We start from the raw sequence: 19,732 nt of genomic DNA on the forward strand, positions 1-19,732 counted from the left end.
TTGCTGTGTAGCACCCACCTCTTGATTTTTAGGTCCTGACAAATTGCTCTTCCGAGCATGAAACATGTTGACCTTCAGGTAGATTAAGACACTGCTGGATCATAGCACTAGCGTGTCACATTCTGCTCACTGTTTTTAATAAAGTAGTGAACCACACCATTAAAAATTTCCGTGGATTTACTAACTTTTTTTAATTCCCACTTTCACACACACGTCTACACTTTCCCTAAAACCCTCATACCCACATGCACCAACTGGCAGGAACAAAATATCTCCTGTAAAGAGCCCCTTTATGGGAGCCCGTCGAACATTGCAGCGCCAGTTTGACGAGGAGCAAAACCCAAATGATGAAGCATGATACCTAGCTTGCTGGGTGTGTGAGGGTTTTAGTTCCGGAAGGGGTATTCCCCCCCCCCTTCGTGCCCCCCTCTTCTTGTTGGGCTTGGTTGCGCCCTCATTCATACTCCCCAGGGAACAGCGTAAATCTTTAGTTGTTACAGCTGAATTCCATCTCAGTCACAGTTCACAGCAGCGTTCCATGATGACTCCGGCGGGAAGTGAACCTCTCACCGACTTCAACATGGATGCTGTTTAAATGATAAAACCTCAAATAGCACACTGTGCCAAAGGTGCAGAACAGTCTCTTACTTTGTCTGGGGGGAAATACTCATCTCCAATGAACAAAATAAAACAAAGCATCATATTCTCAGCTTTGCGACCCTGGCACTAAATGTGCATACTACAGGGCGGCAATGCCTATCAGAAATAAATGCATGCATGGGCCAGTCTCACAAAGTGAAAACATGTGCAAACCACCAGTAGAAAATGATGCTTAGTTAAAACGAGAAACTAAAATGGAGGCTAGATACAAGCTACATAACAGTCTTTTCCAATATGGCTCCCAAAGATACGCAGGCAGTATGTTGTTTGTGTTATCACCCTATTTATAGCACTGTCTCTGTAAAGTTGTCATGTAATCAAGACCGCTATGGCCGAACCGAGTCTTAAGCCTGTCCCCCAAGGTTAAAGTATCAAATTCTCCCATGAATTCAGCTACATGCTATAAAAAATCTGCCATTCCTTCCTTCCAACAGACACAGCTAACTTGATAAATGTCGCCTACTGTTTGAGAGTAGTGCTCAGCCCTCAGAAACCCACTATCATTACCTCGTTACCCCCTGGTTAAGCAAATCTCTATTACCCAAATACCTTGTGTAAATACTGCCATATCTCCAACCTCCCGTTTTTACTCAATATCACAGAAAGTAAGCCGATGAGACACCTGTATCAGTAATTTGAGTAGTATGTACTACTCCATGACTTTTAGTTTGAATTTAAACCTCTTAGGGGCACGGAGGCAGCACCATCTAACATAAAAGATGAGTTCCTCCTTTCCATGGATGATTACCAAAAAATAGCCCTTACGTGCATTGACCTTTCTACGGTATATGGCCCTATCTACAACACAATACTGATGGAATAGTTGGACCAGTGGAAAGGAGTATCTGCATCTGCTTTGGCCTGGATCAGGTGTATTTTTTTTTTTTTACCACAGACAAATTGGGTAATTTGAATCATCCACGTCCCCGTTACCTAGCAACATCCTCCAAAGATTTTCCCTTTCTCACTTGCTGTTCAACATTTCCATGCGTAAACACCAAGTCAACTGTCAAATGTTTGTGGATGATACTGAATTTCACTTCTAGCTCAACATTCTTCTGAACAGTTGCACCAACAATGCCTTATGCTTGAACCATGTACTGCAATGGATGAAGAAGAGCATTGTGTGCATGAACAGAGACAAAATTGAAATCGCAGTAGTGGGATTAACTGAACCTTGTTTACCACCTCTCAGTTGGCTCCAAGGTCTGAAAGCACCATCAAACTTTTAAAAAGCCAGGATCTAGGGATACCTTTGAATTGAGTTCTTGTTCACCCTCACTTCAAAGTCAATTCATTAGTCAAAGGTATCATTTTAGCTCCTCAGACTTTGCCTAAATCTTTGCTAATGTGACCACACTAAACATGCTATGAATTTTCTCACTTTCATTCCATTCAGGATTTTATGTACCACCCACAGGGGCAGAGACCCAGATTATCTTTTGAAATTCACTCCCCACTACACCCAGCCAGAAACCTTCTATCGTTCCATCTTCACGCATGCGGATCCTTTGGAGACGCTGATCCTTGGGAGTGCTGGGCACCTGGCTGTGGAATACCCCACTCTGAGATCTGAGCCCAACTACTTGCAATTTAAGAAACACATAAAAACTGAATTAATCACACATTCTTTGTCATTTAACTCCTCAGTGGCCGTGTGCCACAATTAAAAACATAGCAGTTGGGTGATATCCATCAAATTGTAATTCATTTCAACATATTTGTTTTCATAACTATACCACCAGTTTGTCATAGCTTAGAAGCATCCAAGCGGAAACATGCAGTGCTATGAAAATCTCAATGTAAATAAATAAATTATCTCAATCTATCTGCATTCAATTTGAGTTGATATTGTGACATCCAACATTCTACTTCTTTGAGGCCATTTGTTAGTTTTTTTTTTTAATTAAACACGCAAGGCGTGCTGATATAGATTATGGTTTGCATGAATTGTGTAAACTGTAGCAGAGAGCAAATTAACAATGTCAGTAGCCCTGTTAAATGTTGAAAAGTAGTACTGTTGAAAAGTAGAAACTACAAAGTGGACCAATGTGGACTTCCGCAATCCCAGCAGTACTATTTAGAGTAGAACGTTCCATGAGATGTTATTGGGCACTGTATCTTCTTTGGAACATTATTGTTGATTCCCAGTCCTCATGAGCACATTAAGAGCATTTTGCGGTTTGCAACACACAGGCCACTGAGAGGTCAAGGAGTAAGAGAAACTACATGCAATCTAGATAACTCTTTTTTTAAAAAGTATCAACCCAGATGTAGAGAAGGGCTGCATCTGTGATATTGCAATGTCTAAAACCTATCTTGGCCTGCCTCTGGTTCGCTGTTGGCTTCAAGGCAACATTGTAGTTGATCACTGCATGCTCAAGTAGTTTAGCCCCATATTAGAGATAGTTCTGTATCTGTTAGGATATTTAGGTTCAAATCAGGGTTTTTAACCCCTTCCACACTCATGACGAGCTGGGCTCGTCATGCAGTAGCCTCCTGCTACACTGATGACGAGCCCAGCTCGTCATCTTGTGTGGGAGTTCAGATTTCTCAGCACAGCAGGGGAATATGCTGAGCAGCCATGGGGTTAAGTAGAAAAATTGGGTGAAGGTTTATATTTTTTGGGGGCTTCCCCATGTGTAGTAAGTAATAAAGGATCCTCCTGCAGAATTTTGTAAGTAGGAGGATGAATATGTTGTGATGCAATGGCCGGGTGGCCAGCCTGAGCTTGTGCTGGAGCTAACTCATTCTTTTAAGAGCAAAGGTGTAATTGCTTTAAAGTAGTCAGAGTGAGTAATGTAGGTTTTAATGCAATGAACCCATGCTTCTTGTTCTTTGTTAATGGTTATGTGTTTGGGATATTCAGTTTGCCTCATATTTGTGTTGTTATTGTCGTTTTAACTATTTTACGGTCTGTGGTATTATCACAGAGCAGTTGGGGTACGCGAGAATCATTGGAACATACCTATAGATTCCTCAAATTAGTTTCAATTGTTTTTTTGTGTGCATCACATTGCAGAACTGATGGCTGTTTGCTACATTGCAGTGGGAAGAGAGCAGAACAACGTGGACTCTGACACATTATACTGCGTCGTCTTTCAAATGTTTAACAATTTAAACACTGATGACAGAACATAATACTCTGGGTACAAACATGGCGTCCCTCTTGACGCTTATGATTTAATGCCTACAATGAGAATAGGCGACAGATGGCTATCGTCCTGATGAGAAACACAGATTAACATTAATGAGTCAAATGATCAACATTGTATTTAGGGTTGCTCATCGATTACACTTAAGGAAGCTCAAAATTCAAATTGTGGACTACTTATGTTTACCTATTATCCAACACCCCTTGATTGATTTGTGTGTAAGATTGTTTAAGTCACACATTCACTAATAATGAGCAGTGCAAATCTGTACTTTTACTGATTTTCCTAATCCCTGAAGCAAAGAAAATATAAGAGCTTTTTATTATGAAGAGAGAGAGGCTTATGCGGACATTTGTATGAATGTGTTCAAATTATCTCACTGATGTTTAGAGGTTGGATATATGTATGGTACCTGTGAAAAGAAACCCCAAAGAACAATTGTTCATTATTAATATCTGTCCTTCTTGGTTTTGCCTGGGCATAAAGGTTAGTCCTGTCTTGTATATCTTTTTAATAGAGTGGCACACAAAATTATGTTTAAATAAAGGGCATTTTTGTTTCCCATATTAAGGATCTATAATAGTGAACATGTCCTTTAGGTATATGGGCTAGTCATACTGTCTGAGATTTTTCTAACAAGCTCTCTCAAATAATTATGTGTTGTTCCTAGATCTAAAGATCCCCAAATGAGTGAAGAAGACTTTCACGACATGCCTGCTGGGAGGCATTGAGACCCAAGAACGTTCGCACTATCCAATTGGGATTCAAGCTGGATCGTTTCACATCTGTTGCCCATTGGGTCAAGGAGAAGACTCCACAGGTGAGGAAAGTACATTTGATAATCCCCAGGAAATTCCAGAAGACTCTGGGCAACTTGCCTGACACCAAACTATTCTGTGAAGTTTCTGCACCCGAATATTATGTCACTATTCTTGGATGCCTTCCTAGGTCCACCTCAATATCAAAACTACAAACAGAAGGAGCTAAATAAATTATGTTTTTTCTCTATTTATCTTTATAGAAACCGTACTAGTGGAAATATCTGTTGAATTAGCAAGGATATATCCCATAATTACTTCAATTCATAACACAAGGTAAATTTATTTAACCAAATAAGCAGCTACTCTCCTTGTTTAGGTGACCGTTGGAGGTGCTTTCCATATTGCACCTTGAGCTGCATAATCCTCTAATTGTGCCCGCCATATAGAACATTTGCAATAAACCTTTTCCAGTCATTATCATGACGTTTAGAGCTTCTGCTTTAATATTGACCATTTCTGGATTGACACATTTAAAATCATATTGCTATACTGCCTGTGAAATGTATAAGTCTATCATATTGGTATCTTTATCATTAGAGGGTCAGTTCCTTTCGTTACAGGCATACATTTTGATCACTGTGATGTTTGGATGCAGGCCTCGACAAGTCAGAGAAATATTTCTAGACCTGCAGGTCTAGCGTCTTGAATTATCTACTCGTCTTAATTGTAATACGCTTGACCCACAAATTTGTCTCAAATTGCGTGATCCTAGGCAAATATTTTTTTTTGCTGAGTCATCTCTTTCTTCATTATCACATACGAGAACACCTTCAGATATGTGGTTTCAGCATGTCTGCTGTACAAAAAGCTCTTGCTTGAGCTAACAGACTAAACCTTTGTTCCATGTATAGTAAAAATCTAGCACACTTACAGGGTACACATGACCGACTTTCCTCTTAGATCACTAATAGTATTGCCATCAGGACGGGGGCAGGAATGTTTCTCAGTTCATATTTAGAATCTCGCACTTTCAATAAATATTCAACAAAAACATGATGTTGTAGTGTGCTGCTATTTACAGACAGACATTTGCGGTTGAAATGGCCACAAACATTTCCACTCATATGCAGCTATGCTGATAAAACTATACCGCGTACAAACAAAGTGTGGAAATCGGGTTTCAGCAAATATCATGTGTTTTGATCCCATTAAATTCTTTGATTCTATCTCATTTTAGAATTACAAAAACGTGCTTTAATAACTACTCAAATGTATTTTCAAATATTTGCACAATTCATTTACTAGCTATTTAAATTTTATGTGACCAGCACGATTGTCATACAGTTCACTTTACAAAATCCTCTAACTTGGCAGTCAGAGTAAGAAACGTAAGCACCAATCTGCAGGATAAAATCGTGCAAGTACATTTCTTGAGGCCTGGGATGGTTTATGACCAACTGTGTCACACTCTGTAATTTAGCTTAGTTGATCATTATAGCTTAATCTCATTTAGGACTACCATTTCTGCCTAGACTTGCTGGCCACCAAAATAAACTGGAAATTAATGTGCATGAAAATCAGTAGTGCTCCAAGATTCCTAAATGAATAGTTCAAATGATTTTTTAACCTCAGATTCTGCAGTCGTGTTTCGCATATTATACAAACGTACAAGCTTGTTGTAGATTGATATGGAAAAACTGCTCAATTGTCTCACATCTTGAGCTCTCTTTTTGACCCTATACAGCCTAACGCGTCTCTAACATTAATGTTGGTGTTTGTGACAATTCACGTAATATTTCTTGCAGTTACTTATAATGTTTTACTGGATTCAAAACATCAGATTATTCATACTATTTTCATTCATAATTTCAACTTTCCTGTCCAGAATCCTTAAGAAGTCTTCCATTTGATCTTATCATGTGAACACCTGTCCCGATATCTCTCAAGTCATACAGAGGTACATTTGGTGAACTGAAACTCACACCTAGGTACAGTTGCCACTCAAAAGGTAACTTTAAATCTAAATTGATTGATTGAGTGACAGATAAGTGCCCATCTTCCATCTTGGTACTGAAGTCTAGTGACCTTGTGCATCCTGTGTACTTCTACATATTATATGAGGGCACATATCTGAGGTTTCAGCATAGAGTAGGGAGGCAGAAAGCAAAATTGTCTTTATTTAAGACAATTTGCTTTCTGTCCCCTATTCTCATTGAACTTTCTGGTGAATAAAATAAATAGATTATGAAGGAAACAGAATGAAGGAAAGAGGATCAGCAGTCTGTTTTACAATTGCAACCATTTTATGTCTTTCTATTAATTGGCATACTACTTAAATTCCCTAGTTCGAATAGCTTTGTGTGTACATTAGAGGTGGGCCAGTAAGGAAATTCATAGAGAGAAGTGAGCCAGGGTCTAGCTCTAACAGACAAAGCACAAGCAAAGCCATCACTCCATCCGCAATGTAAATGATACATCATACATTTAAAATATAATAAAGACTCTTTCATAGTTCAGATTAAAAATAAGTTTCTTAAACACTTGTTTTTCCCCACCTCTCCACCTTCCTAACAACTCTGCCATAAGTTAATCAAGAGATGTTAGTTTGTCATGTGTTCTCTATACATGGCCAAGAATTTTCTTGCTTGTGGAGCAACACTATTTTCTATTAAACAATATATAAATTAGGTTTTTATATAGCATACACCTGGTGTTGAGTTTCTTTATCGTGATCTCAGATGTGACATACAATTAAAATGATTTGCATATGGCTGGATCCAAACTGGAATGGCATGGTAAGCAAAAACACAATGGATTTAGGCCCAGATCTCTGTATTGGGGTGAATGTATGACATTGTTCTGCATTCTGTCCATCAATTGTTCTTTTTGCTTTTGTCACCCCGAGTGGAACAGGTTTGCCCAGACGTGGGTTCCGTGCTCTCCATGTCACTGGAGTCAAGCTATCCTGGCGGATGAGGGCCGAAAGCCCGAAACCGGTCCTAGGATGCTTGTTTCCAGTTCAGGGAGGACCTGGCCTGGCAGTTCGGGTTGGACAGTTCCCATTGGGCGCAGGGTCAAGACTGATTTGCATATGGCTGGGTCCAAACTGGAATGGCATGGTGAGCAAAAAACGATGGATTTATGCCCAGATCTCTGTACTGGGGTGAATGTATGACATTGTTCTGCATTCTGTTCATCAATTGTTCCTTTTGCTTTTGTCACCCCGAGTGGGACAGCTATGCCCAGACGTGGGTTCCGTGCTCTCCATGCCACTGGAGTCAAGCTATCCTGGCTGATGAGGGCCGAAAGCCCGAAACCGGTCCTAGGATGCTTGTTTCCAGTCCAGGGAGGACCTGGCCTAGCAGTTCGGGCCGGACTGTTCCTATTGGGTGCAGGGTCAAGACTGATTTGCATATGGCTGGGCCCATACTGGAATGGCCTGGTGAGCAAAAAAAAAAAATGGATTTAGGCCCAGATCTCTATACTGGGGAGAATGTATGACATTGTTCTGCATTCTGTCCATCAATTGTTCTTTTTGGTTTTAGACAATTAAAATGAGGCACAGTGAAGTATAGTGTTTGGTGTAGTTTCACACAATTGGATCAAGTGGGTAATCCATGAGTTGAAACCAAGTTCCTGAATACCCATTGAGCTATTCACCCACTGGATTACTACCTCCTTCTCTCTTACTTTTACTCATTACAGTGCTTTGAGTTCAATAATGTCATAACCTATATTTGTTCACAATGTTTAGAAAATACAAGTATTACATGTTGTTTTAATCTGACAGGTCATGTACGTAAAACTACAACATGTCTTTCTTGAAATAAGAGAAAACTTTCATTTCAGGGACGGGAAGAAACTATTTTAATGTTAATACCACTGACGCCCCCTAATTTAACACAGTAAAGAAGTAGAGGGTCAGCACCTCCTTGAGGCAGTTACAGTGATAAACAAACCCAATGGGCAACTCTGACTTCCCACAGATCTTCAGAGCCACTTGTGCAATTAGTAGATCAGCTCAGTTGCAGAAATATCAAGGCATCATTTTAGATTTTGTGTTCAACTGTCGTGCGTGAATTTGAATGGAATATTTGCCTCAGATATTATTTAGGTCATCAGACTCCATGGGAAAAGCGCCATATTAGAGCTAGTTATTATCCCAAGCCAGGCACCAGTCAGGCTCAAGTGTTGCTTGGCCATCCCACCTCTGATGTACACTCTGGATTTATATTGCGCAAACCTAGCTACAGTAGGGTGTTGTACGTGAAAAAACAGGGAATGAAAACTGTGGTGAGGTTATATAAAATCAGCAGCAAGGATGGCCAACATGAGCAAGACAAGACACACTGATCTGCATGTAGCACGTGGCATGGCGATATGTCAGCTACAGATCAGAGCCTCCAGCTCCTTGTGGAGTGGAGACGAATGGCTGCTTGTCCATTTTTAACTGAGATGATGTTCCAGATTATCTGGACTAGGCGGAGAAGGCTTACAGTCTCGCCTACTCCTTACACGTTTTGTCTCAAAGTCTGGCGATGGTGCTTCTGCGGGATAAGTGGGATTGTCTGGTTATCTTGATCTTGGCAGCAAAGTATGCTGATGGCTTGTATGCTCTACATTAACTCTATTAAAATGAGCAAACCACAGCTTAGTGCTAGGACTGTCCCGCTCTCTATCTATCTCAGCTCTATCAGTTTACAAATAGTTTTGAGTACATAATTTGTACTTTTGTGGTTAGATCTTCCCTTTTGCACAAGGAAATTGCTAATCTTGGTTTACATTTGTGCTTTCTTGAATGTGCAAGTTCTGGAGTCACAATTTTAATTGCAGAATCGACCCCTTTAAAAGTTGGTGAGCACCTACAAATTCATAGGTCTGTCAGTATTCGTCAAACTATGCAGGTAGTTTGTCAAGGTTTGTTTTGGAGAGTAGCAATTGAGCGGGAGAAAGAAACATGATAGTTAAATATGCTAATACCCATTTGTGTTAAATTCAAGTGTCGAGACATTTGTAGCTTGCACAAATACACATTTCACACTATGGGAAACAGGTCAACTGGAGCCTAAAAGGTACAAAATGTTCCACCTCAGTTCTTTACTTTAAATATCATGGCAGGTGGGAAACTGAGTGGCTGTGGCCAATCCTCCATTGTCATTAAATTGCCCAGTAGCAGGGTTGGGTAATTGCTAGGCACTTAAAAAAAATTGGCAAGTTTGAAAATAATAACAAAAAATAAAAAGAGGAAATGATAGGAGATGGATGGAAGCAAAATGTGGTTCACAATTTAGAATCAATCGTTTTTATTGTGTGGTATCCAATAGATATATACACAGCCATGCTGCCTACATCGGGGTGCCGGCAGAGCATGACATGAACAGAAATACAATGCGTTCAGGTCTACAACCCGGAGGGCGACCTCGCAGTAATTTGCAAGCATAGGTTATAGCATGGTTCACCCATCAGTGACAACCACATTTTAGAAAGAAAACGAACAAAACAATAGCCCAACCCACCCTCACCTACCCCACCGACACTCTCTCTGCATCAGTTCCAATGTTTTCCCTCAGGACCCGTCGCTTACCCAATAGCATATCGAGGCATTACTTAACACTCCTATCTTTGGATGAGCCGGGAGGTTCTAGCGGTATGAGCTTGAGAATTTGCAAATATTTAGGACAAGTCACTTCTCTCCAATCTTTGGTGAGTATCTGTAAGTAAGGGGACCACAATTTTGCGAACTCATTGCCCTTCCCTTCCACACTGAGCGAAAGTCGCTCCATGGCCAAAACCTGCCAAAGACGATGTATCCAGTCGATTGCCTCAGGCAGTGACGGTGACCCCCATTGCGCTAGGATAACCTGTTGCGCCGCAACAGTGCCATCGCGGTCTGTCTGCCCCTCAACGACTTTAATGGGAATGACTGAGGATGGGAGAGACCCAGCAGCTTGTAGTCTGGAGAACGCGGCAATTTAATCTGAAATGCAGTATCAATGTCATCAAGAACCACTTTCCAGTAGCGCACCAATTTCAGACAGTGCCATAGCAAGTGACCTAGAGTGCCCATTGAGCCACACTCCCGCCAGCAGAGGTCCATCTTGCTCTTATCCCAGCAATGCGCACGTGCTGGTGTGTAATACCAGTATGTGACCACTTTATAAGCGGATTCTGCCCCCGCTGTGCTGTATACAGTGTGATGTGTTCTGCATAGTATACGGTCCCACTCCTTAGGCGATATGGGCCCCCCCAGTTCAGTTTCCCACCGCACTTGCACCTTTGTACGGTCTCCCGTCGGGCGTGCGATGATCATAGCATATAGCTCAGATATGAGTCTACGATCCTCTTTTTTGCAGATCAACCATTTTTCAAACATACTAAGGGGTCGGGACATTTGGGCAAAATCAGCAGCTTGTGTAACCCAGTGTGCGACTTGTCAGTAGAGGAATGCGTCAGTAGGTAGTAAGTCATAGTCTTTATGCAATTGGGCCAAGTAGATTAATCCTTCAGTGTCAAAAAGGGAGCCCACTCTCATGCACTCCTCCTCCCTCCAACGGTGAAATACCTGAGACGCTTGTACTGGTGGAAAATCGGGATTGTCCACAATGGGGGACATGGGTGAGGGGAATATTGTCCAGCCTTTCGGCACTGCCAACCGATCCCAAACCCTAAGCGTTGGCGAGGTGACGGGCGATGAATATAGTTTCCACGCCCTGTGTTTGCGTGGAAGTCACAATTCCCACCAGACGTTCATTCCCGCCACGGATTGGTCCATAAAATTCCAGTGTTTACTGGAGAGGGGCCTGTTCCACTCAACGAGGTATCGCAGACAAGCTGCTTGGATGTACACGCTTACCAGCAGTAGGCCTAACCCACCCTAGGCTTTCGGGGAAGCAATGTGTGTTAATGAGAAATGCGGCTTCTTGCCCTCCCATACGAACTTCATAATGAGCGATTGCATTTTCACTGCGGCTATTCTTCCTAACCATGGCAGCTTCAGACGCAACCAGGCATCCTGAGCGTTGGTCATTTGATCAAATAATAATGAGTAGTTGAGGGAGACCGTCTTATCAATGGTCGAGGTCAGCCTAAGCCCTAAATAGGTAATGTCTGTGTGCGCCCAGTGGAATGCGAAATCTTGCTGCAGGTCCAGCATCTCGCTCGTAGGAACCGAGATGTTAAGAATCTGCAATTTTGCAAAATTGACCTTGAACCCCGCAGCATTCCCAAAGGCCGTAAGTTCGCTGGTCAGAGACTGCCGAGTTAGCCGGGGTTGAGTAAGCAAAAGGATCATGTCAACGGCGTACATGCTGATTTTATGCACATCCGACCCAAATTTTAGACCAACTATGTCAGGATTTGACCAAATCCGCTGGGTGAACGGCTCCATATAGAGCGCAAATAAAAGCGGGGATGGAGGACAGCCCTGACGCGTTCCCCGGGCGACAGGGAAGAGGGTCGACCTGCATCCATTAACCCGCACAGAGGCCTTGGGGGCAGCGTATAGGGACTGGCTCCAACGGATAAAGTTGTCTCCAAAGCCATATTTGCGCAGCCCTGTGAACAAGTAACTCCACTCGATGTGGTCGAAGGCTTTCTCGGCGTCGATGGAAAGCAGAAAGGACTGTGTCCGCGAGCGATGTACAAGATCGACGAGGTGTAGCAGTCTTTTAGAGTTGTCTCCCCCTGCCTAGTAGGTATAAAACCCAATTGATCTGGGTCTACTATGTCGGCCATTAGGGGGTTAAGGCGCGACGCTAAAATGCCCGCGGACAACTTTGCGTCGATGTTAAGAAGTGAAATGGGTCGGTAGGATCCGCAATTCCTGGCGCCTTTCCCAGGCTTCAAAATGACAGAGATCAATGCTTCCGACATCGAATGTGTTACTTCCTCTGTGTCGAGGAAAGAGTTAAACAGCCGGATTAAAAAGGGAACCAGCGCCATGCAAAATGTTTTGTAAAAAGCGGCCGGGAAATGCATACGGTCCTGGCGACTTAACTATTTTTAACCTTGAGATGGCTCATATCACCTCTTCTATGCGGATTGCTGAATCCAGGCTTTCGGATGTACGTTTGGGTATGGGGGATATGTCACAGGTACTCAAATACTCATTAGGGTCGTGCAAGGGGGCGTCTCGAGCTGCATAGAGGAGGTGGTAAAAGCTATGTAAGGTGTCCACAATTCGGTCGTCTGCGGAGTGTTCCGTCCCATCCTTATCTCGTACTGATTGAATTACGGACATCTGCGTCATTGCCCGCAGTCTGTGTGCTAGCATTTTCCCACATTTATTGCTGCTAAGGTAAAACTTGTGTCACAGCCGCAGAAGAGTGTGTTCTGCTTTGTCTAAGTCTAGGTTTTTCAGCATTTGTCGTTAAATTTTCTAATTCCTGCCACACCCTAGGGGCACCCATACGTTTGTGGACTGCTTCCAGTTCTCCCACCTCTCTTCCTAATTCCTCGCGCTTCTCCCTGCGCAGGGCTGAGTATGAAGCAGTGACCACAATGAACTCTCACTGCGTCACCAACTTCAGCGCCTCCCACACCGCCGCAAGAGGGGTGGACCCCACATCATTGTCTTGGAAGTAGTGTACTATAGTATCTCGTATCCGCTTGACTACCTCTTCAGAGTGTAGGAGGTTTTCTCGAAGTTTCCAACCCGGGGGAGCCGAACGCAAGCGCAGCGCAGGCAAAAGAACCGAAATGAGGGCATGACCTGAGAGAGAGCGGAGTGTGATTTCCGCCGAGTGTAGGCTAGCCATAAGGGAAGGGGAGGCTAAAAAGTGATCAAGTCATGCATATGTCTTGTGCACTGCAGAAAAGTGTGTATAGTCGCTCTCGTTTGGGTGTTGTGTTCGCCAAATATCGCGCAGCCCACAGTCCTCCAACCACCCCCTCCCAGCCGGTGAGAGCGCCCCTGTTTGGTGCGACCTCTGCCCAGATCTGTCTAAATCCGGATCCATCACTAAGTTTAAGTCACCCCCAACCAGGATCGCAGCATCGGGGGAAGCAAGCATCTCTGCTAGCTCAGAGCGCAGTAAAGGTTCTTGTTTTTCATTAGGGGCATATAAAGATCCTAGTGTAAGGTGCGATTCACCCCATTGTACCCTGATGGGCAGTAGCTGGCCTTTGACTTCTGCAGTTGTCGAAATAACTTTACATTGGCTTCACACGCGGAACAGGACCGCTACTCCATTCTTTTTGGACGGCCCAGAGGACCAGAATTGTTGCGGGAATCTTTTATCACGCATGCGCTTGGTGTCTTTAGCGACAAGGTGAGTTTCTTGGAGTAAGCAGATATCACTATTGGTGTTTTCCATGAGGGAAAGCACTCCCAAGCGTTTTACTGGATTGTTCAACCCTCGCACATTCAGACTAATTATTTTCAAATCTTTATCCGTTGGATCATTGGGGGGGTGTGAAGCCAAACACGCGCAGAAGTCTAAGCAGCGCTTGTGCCTCCCGGGGTGACATGAGAAGCCCTTTCGCCTGCCATTCCCACCTAAGAACTGATGCAGAGCCCCTTATAAAACCCAAACAAACCCCATCCCCAAACAATAATAAACAACTAAATATTGAGAAGGAGAAGTATAATCTAGCAAACATGACAAAAGTTTGTCTAAGTGGTTAAAGTCCAGGGGGTAGTGGCAAGGAAATAGTCAAATCAACAGTTAATATTCTCTTTCCACTCCGGCGCCAGAGAAAAGGTGACCTCTCCTCACAACCGGTACTCTCCGTCCCTCCGACGCACATTATTGAACCCAATTGAATGCCACTAGTTAGGAGGATCAAGGGGTGTCTGGGCGCTCTGTAACCTGCGACAGCATTGAAAGAAATGCCTCCCTTTTATTGTTTGCTTGTAGCTAGGTCAGGCTTTGGGCTTGATGATGGTTTCCCGACCTGCTGCCATTCCTAGGTGCGTCGTCTTCGTCTAGTCGGTCTATCCTCCCCTTCCGTAGATGGGACCCTTTCGATATCCAGGGTTTCCAGCACTTCTTCCAAGGACCTGATCTGGAGGAGCTTGCCCTGGTACTTGAAGATAAGACGAAACGACTGGCCCCAAGAGTACGGGATGTTCTTTTCTCGGAGGTGGTTGGTTACAGGCTTGAACGCTCTGCGCTTAACAAGCGTGGAGGCCGCCAAATCCTGGAAGAGAGCAGGTTGGTGCCCGCGAAACTGCACGGGGTGCTGATCACGAGCCTTCCGGAGGATGCGTTCTTTCAACTAAAAGTCATGTATACAGACAAAAATATCTGGAGGGGGGGTTTTAGCGCCATGCGGAAGACCCACCCGATGGGCCCAATCCATTTGGATATCCGAACATTCTTCATCCCCAAGGATCTGGTGAAATAGGGCGCTGACGTAGGCACGCAGGTCGTCACCTTCCCTCTTCCATGGGACCGCTCTAATCCGTATATTGTTCCATCTGGAGCGGTTCTCCAGGTCCTCTGCATGGGCCTGGAGATCGATATTCTGCTCACGAAGGCATATCATCTCTTGCTGCAGTTGGTGGTGGTCTTCCTCCCTACCAAGGTCATGTTCCTGCAGGGTCGCCACCCTCTCACCGATGCCATCGACGTCGCATATAACCTCCCGTAGATCAGCAGTTAGTTGAGAGCGGAGTTCTTGAATGTCCTCTTGTATAGCCGAGAAGAGTTCGACCATGAAAGCTTTGGTCGCTGGGGAGTCATCGCCTTCCATGTGGCTTGCCTTTATCTCGTTTTGGGGGTTCGATTGACCCGCTGACTTCTGGAGGAGCTCTTTCAGCGACTTCTCTCTCCGGGCCCTCGCCGTTGCCATGATGGGCCTGCAGTACCACTGCGCCTCCCGGTATCACCCAACACACCGGTCCGTAGGGCAGGTACAGATCTCCTGGCCCACAGCCTGGTCCCCACTTCCGCTGTTAGGGGCGAGTCCCTGCATTCAGGTCACCATGCCGTTGCGAGGTCTAGTGCCACCCATCACCTCTTATCGTGGGCAAGACTGGTGTGCGCTCCTCCCTGGGTGAAAGTATGCCGGAAGTTACCACCCACGCCTGCACCGTCCACCGGACCGCAGACCGACTAGTGCAACCATCTGTTCTGTTACGCCCTACAAAGGGCTCTCAGACCTCTCTCCCCGAGGTAGTACTTCAGCGCTCCACTCCTGCCGTCGCACCACTTGCTCTCAAGGGGAACACCGGCGTCACTCATGGTTCACGTCGAGGCACTATCTGGCCGAGTCCTCCTTCAACGCACCTGTTCTCTTTCTGCCACTTAAAAAGATTCCTGGGCGGGGGCACACCTACAGCTTCACAGGACAGGTACAATCTGTATTCGGGCCTACGGTCGCCCATAGAAGTGCCTAGACACGCTGCCGGCTGTGCTGGGAGGACACCACTCAGGGGTCAGTGCTCAGGGGTTGAAGGCGGCTTCAATCGCCAGAATGCGCTGTCCGCCAGACCACGGCCCTTAATCAGCCTCCCCAAGCGGCGACTCTTACACCCGGCCCCGCTCCTCACCTCCGATCCTCTCCAGCACTGTTAGGCTATCCGGCAACCACCGCAGGGTCTCCGGTGTCTTCCTCGTCTCGTGAAACAGGGAGCGAGTGGAGGCAATCTCGCCAAACTGCTAGGCCTGCGTTCCCCTGTTCCATGGGCTCCGCCAGCTACCAGGCCAGGCAGTCACGGCGTACTCCAAGATGGCGCCGTTTCCTAGCTCCGCACCACCGCAATGCCACCAGCCACCTTGCCGCTTTACCATGCCAGGCGCACGTAGAGGGGAACACACTAGTGAGGCGCGCCTCCATTCTTTGCCCGCCAACGACTCTCCAATCAGCAGTTAGCGGAGCACGAATTCAGTCACAGCTCGAACCAGGCCCACCAGGCTGTCACCGCTCAGAGGCAGGAAAGTCCGCAAAGAGCAGGCAGCGGCAAGAAAGAAGCGAGCTGCTGAAACCGAGCTGACCTCTCGTATCGATCCGCTCGTAGGAGCTCGCAGATGGACATCAAATCAGGCGATATAACAAGGCTAAAGTGTGGCGGCGGCGGAGGGACAGGAACCCATGTCCTATCTCGCCGCCATCTTGGCCACGCCCCTCGTGGTTCACAATTTAACAGATCAGTGGATGGAGAGAGCTGATCTAAGGCCCTTGTGTGAATGTAGATATGTATGTATTGTTGGTTATGATTTTTTGTATTATATTAGGCTGGCTAGACAGCGCAACTGTGTGTAGACCAGGCCTAAAAATCAATAAGCATAATATGAACTTCTGATCTTTACCCTGTGTATATTGGCCTAGTGAGGAAGATTTCTGTGACTTTATATCTTGAAAATAATTGGGAGTAATCTACCTTTGGCTGCTAAATCCAATGAGAAATACTACATCTGTTTCAAGGTAGAAAAGCAATACATTGGAGAGTATTACATAAGGTTTACTATTTTTAAGAATATGATGAAGCATCCATTTGTTCCTTGTGAAACAGGTTTGCAGATGTCACCCCAGAAGCTTTGTTTTTCCGATTACTAGGTCACACTTCTGGGAAGTTTTGTTTCCACAGCCTATGCTTTTGCCTCTTAGTCCTGGTGTGCCATAACCGATGGTGTGGATTTTTGGCCCCTTTGCAGTGGTATGAGCTGAGACCCAATGTGTCTAATATTTAGTGCTTTTGTATTTCATGTGCAGGCACCTGGCCACTGATGATATTGGAACATTTTTAATGTGCTCCAGAACTGGTGACTTTGTACCGCATGCTTGCTTATCAGATTTTTTGGCCAACGTTTTTTAAGGTGATCTATTATGACCCAGTGATGCTCCCTGGTGGCTTTGGAGGTTTCTTTTCTATCTGCATTGTTAATCAGAAGCCAGTTCCCTTAAGTGTCATTGATGAAATGTGGAGACTGTGTTAGCATGAAGGAAGGTGGTTGGAGCAGTAAAATGTGATTTTTGTACTAAAGACATCAGGAGCAGAAACAGAACTTACACTAGTGGACTTTTAATTGATGAAGTGAAGTTTATTTCTGCTGGCTCTTGTTTTCACAGTTTGTGTACCCTTCATATATAATAGTAAACTGTCATGAGAAGAGGCTATTAATGGCCCTTGAAAAGCCTGACAGTGGATTAATATCTGCAACCATCGAAATACTGAATTTGTCTGTATTCCAGCAGTTTTCCAAGTAATTTCAGATCTGTGTATTTTGTATCCTGTCACTGCTCAACGATCTAAACTGCTGGCTACACAGTTCCATTGTGGCACTGTTGGCATGTTACTGTAAGTTGTCTATGACGGACCCATAATTGCCCAGTCAATATTATTATTTTTCAAAGTGCATCAGCATCAGAGATTAGCCTCTACACTCCCCAGTGCCAATCGCTGTAACCACAGCTGTCATTGGAGAAAAGAATTGCACTAGTATATAGAGGGACGCACACTGTAGACATGTATATGCTTGGTATGCGCTCATAGTCCGTGTTGAGCAGTCCAGTAATAAAAATGTTCTGCAGCTCTTCAAATGTCAGTTTCTGTAATCTTTATTTCATATTCCAAACTAAATTATTTCAGCCAACACATTTCAATTTCATTCTTTGTCCTCACTCACAACGTTTAACACATTTTAGTTTTGGTTTGTAAGAACCCAGTATCTTAGATATAAGCATAGAGGAAAAGAAATAGGATATTGTGTGTATATATAATTCAGTCCATCTTCTTTAACCTACATTTAGATCCATTATTTGTTCTAACTCAGTTTAACACATACTTATATCAAATCATATATGATTTAAGAAGACTTGGGTTCCTTTAAACACAAGTATTTAAGGGCTTGATTACGAGTTTTGCAGTCCAACTGCCCAAACACCTCAGCCTCTAGAAGACAGCAACGCGTGGGGTATTCCGACTGCTATATTATCAGTTGACCGCTGGGCCAACTGCAATATTCCTGGCAACGGTCAATGGTTTTCCTTATTTTTCAATGCCTGTGTGTAAATTTTGACTGCACTTGTGTCGAATTAACTCATATGTATGATACATGTAGTAAAATACCACAAACCCATTGTCGGAGTCTGGTCCCTATGTGTGCAGTCAATATGTATATGGTACAGAATGTACTTACCTAGATTTCACCGCAAACAGTGGTGTATTCTTCGGGGTGAAGATGCTGCTGTGAATGGCGAACCTAGTGAAAGGGATCCACATCGAACTGTGACGGTAAGAACAGGAAAGGGGTGCGTATGCAACCCAAATCCTTTGATTCTTCTGACTGAAAGCCGGTGGTCCCACTGCTGCGGTCGGCTCGTCAGAAAGCCAACTAATAATACTGATGGCAGTGAAACCTCTCTGTACCGCCCTATGGCAGCTGCTTTTCGCAGACCCGACTCGCAGAAGTGTGCGGATGGGTGGCGGTGTCAACGGTTCGCCAGTCGTCTTTCCAACAGCAATCTCGTAATACGGCAGTCGGACTACCGTAGTCGCAGCGGTCCGACCACAACCGCGGGTATCAAACTCATAACCAGGCCCTGAATCTTTTCTTTCATTACACTGTAAATGCTGTTTAATGGCCGAAGGTCCCATCTCAAGCAAGTTGACATTGATTTTAATTCATCATTTAAATGATAAGCAGGTATACAAAGAAAAATATATAACATAGAGGAGGGCTCTTATTGTTAATGTTTCTATATACTGCCAATGCCTTCTAATGAGGCATCTCAATGTAAAGCTTCAATTTTTGTATTAGGTATACCAGATGTCCAAATATGCCATCCTAGAGAACCTATATATAAACCCCTTCATTTTACAGCTATCTTGGGCACTGTATTAAAATCAAATCTTGTTTGTTAAATAGATCCTTATAACTGGTATATAGGATCAATATAACTAAGGTCCCACTTAATAAAAATTCAGTATGCTTTCAGAATACTATGGAGTGTCATAATTCAGATTCGCCAAACTACTTTCGAATCATTATCATATAATATCATGTTTTAAACACTGTAAAGGTTTATATTTCATATTCCTCTTTTAACGCTCTATAACCGTAATGTATTTAGTAGTGCTTCGCAATGAATCTTAACCCATTCAGTGATGCGCTCCCAGATTGTGTATCCCACCCTGCACATGTTCATGGAGCCTCAAATAGGCACCATCTTGGATCCTCTATTTCTATGCCTCGGCCGCTTCCTAACAGA

At 44.1% G+C, this 19,732-nt stretch overlaps 1 protein-coding gene across 1 annotated transcript in view; it reads left to right on the top strand.

Annotated features, from left to right (window-relative positions):
- Window positions 1–19,732, top strand: part of BEND3 (BEN domain containing 3) — a 44,505-nt gene that overhangs the window by 14,534 nt on the left and 10,239 nt on the right. Inside the window, exon 2 of the mRNA XM_078648422.1 lies at window positions 4,486–4,635. The gene's annotated coding sequence lies outside the window, so the exon portion shown is untranslated. The remainder of the gene's footprint in view (window positions 1–4,485; window positions 4,636–19,732) is intronic.

This window comes from Lissotriton helveticus, chromosome 6 (genome assembly GCF_964261635.1).
Source record: "Lissotriton helveticus chromosome 6, aLisHel1.1, whole genome shotgun sequence".
Lineage (NCBI taxonomy): Eukaryota > Metazoa > Chordata > Amphibia > Caudata > Salamandridae > Lissotriton > Lissotriton helveticus.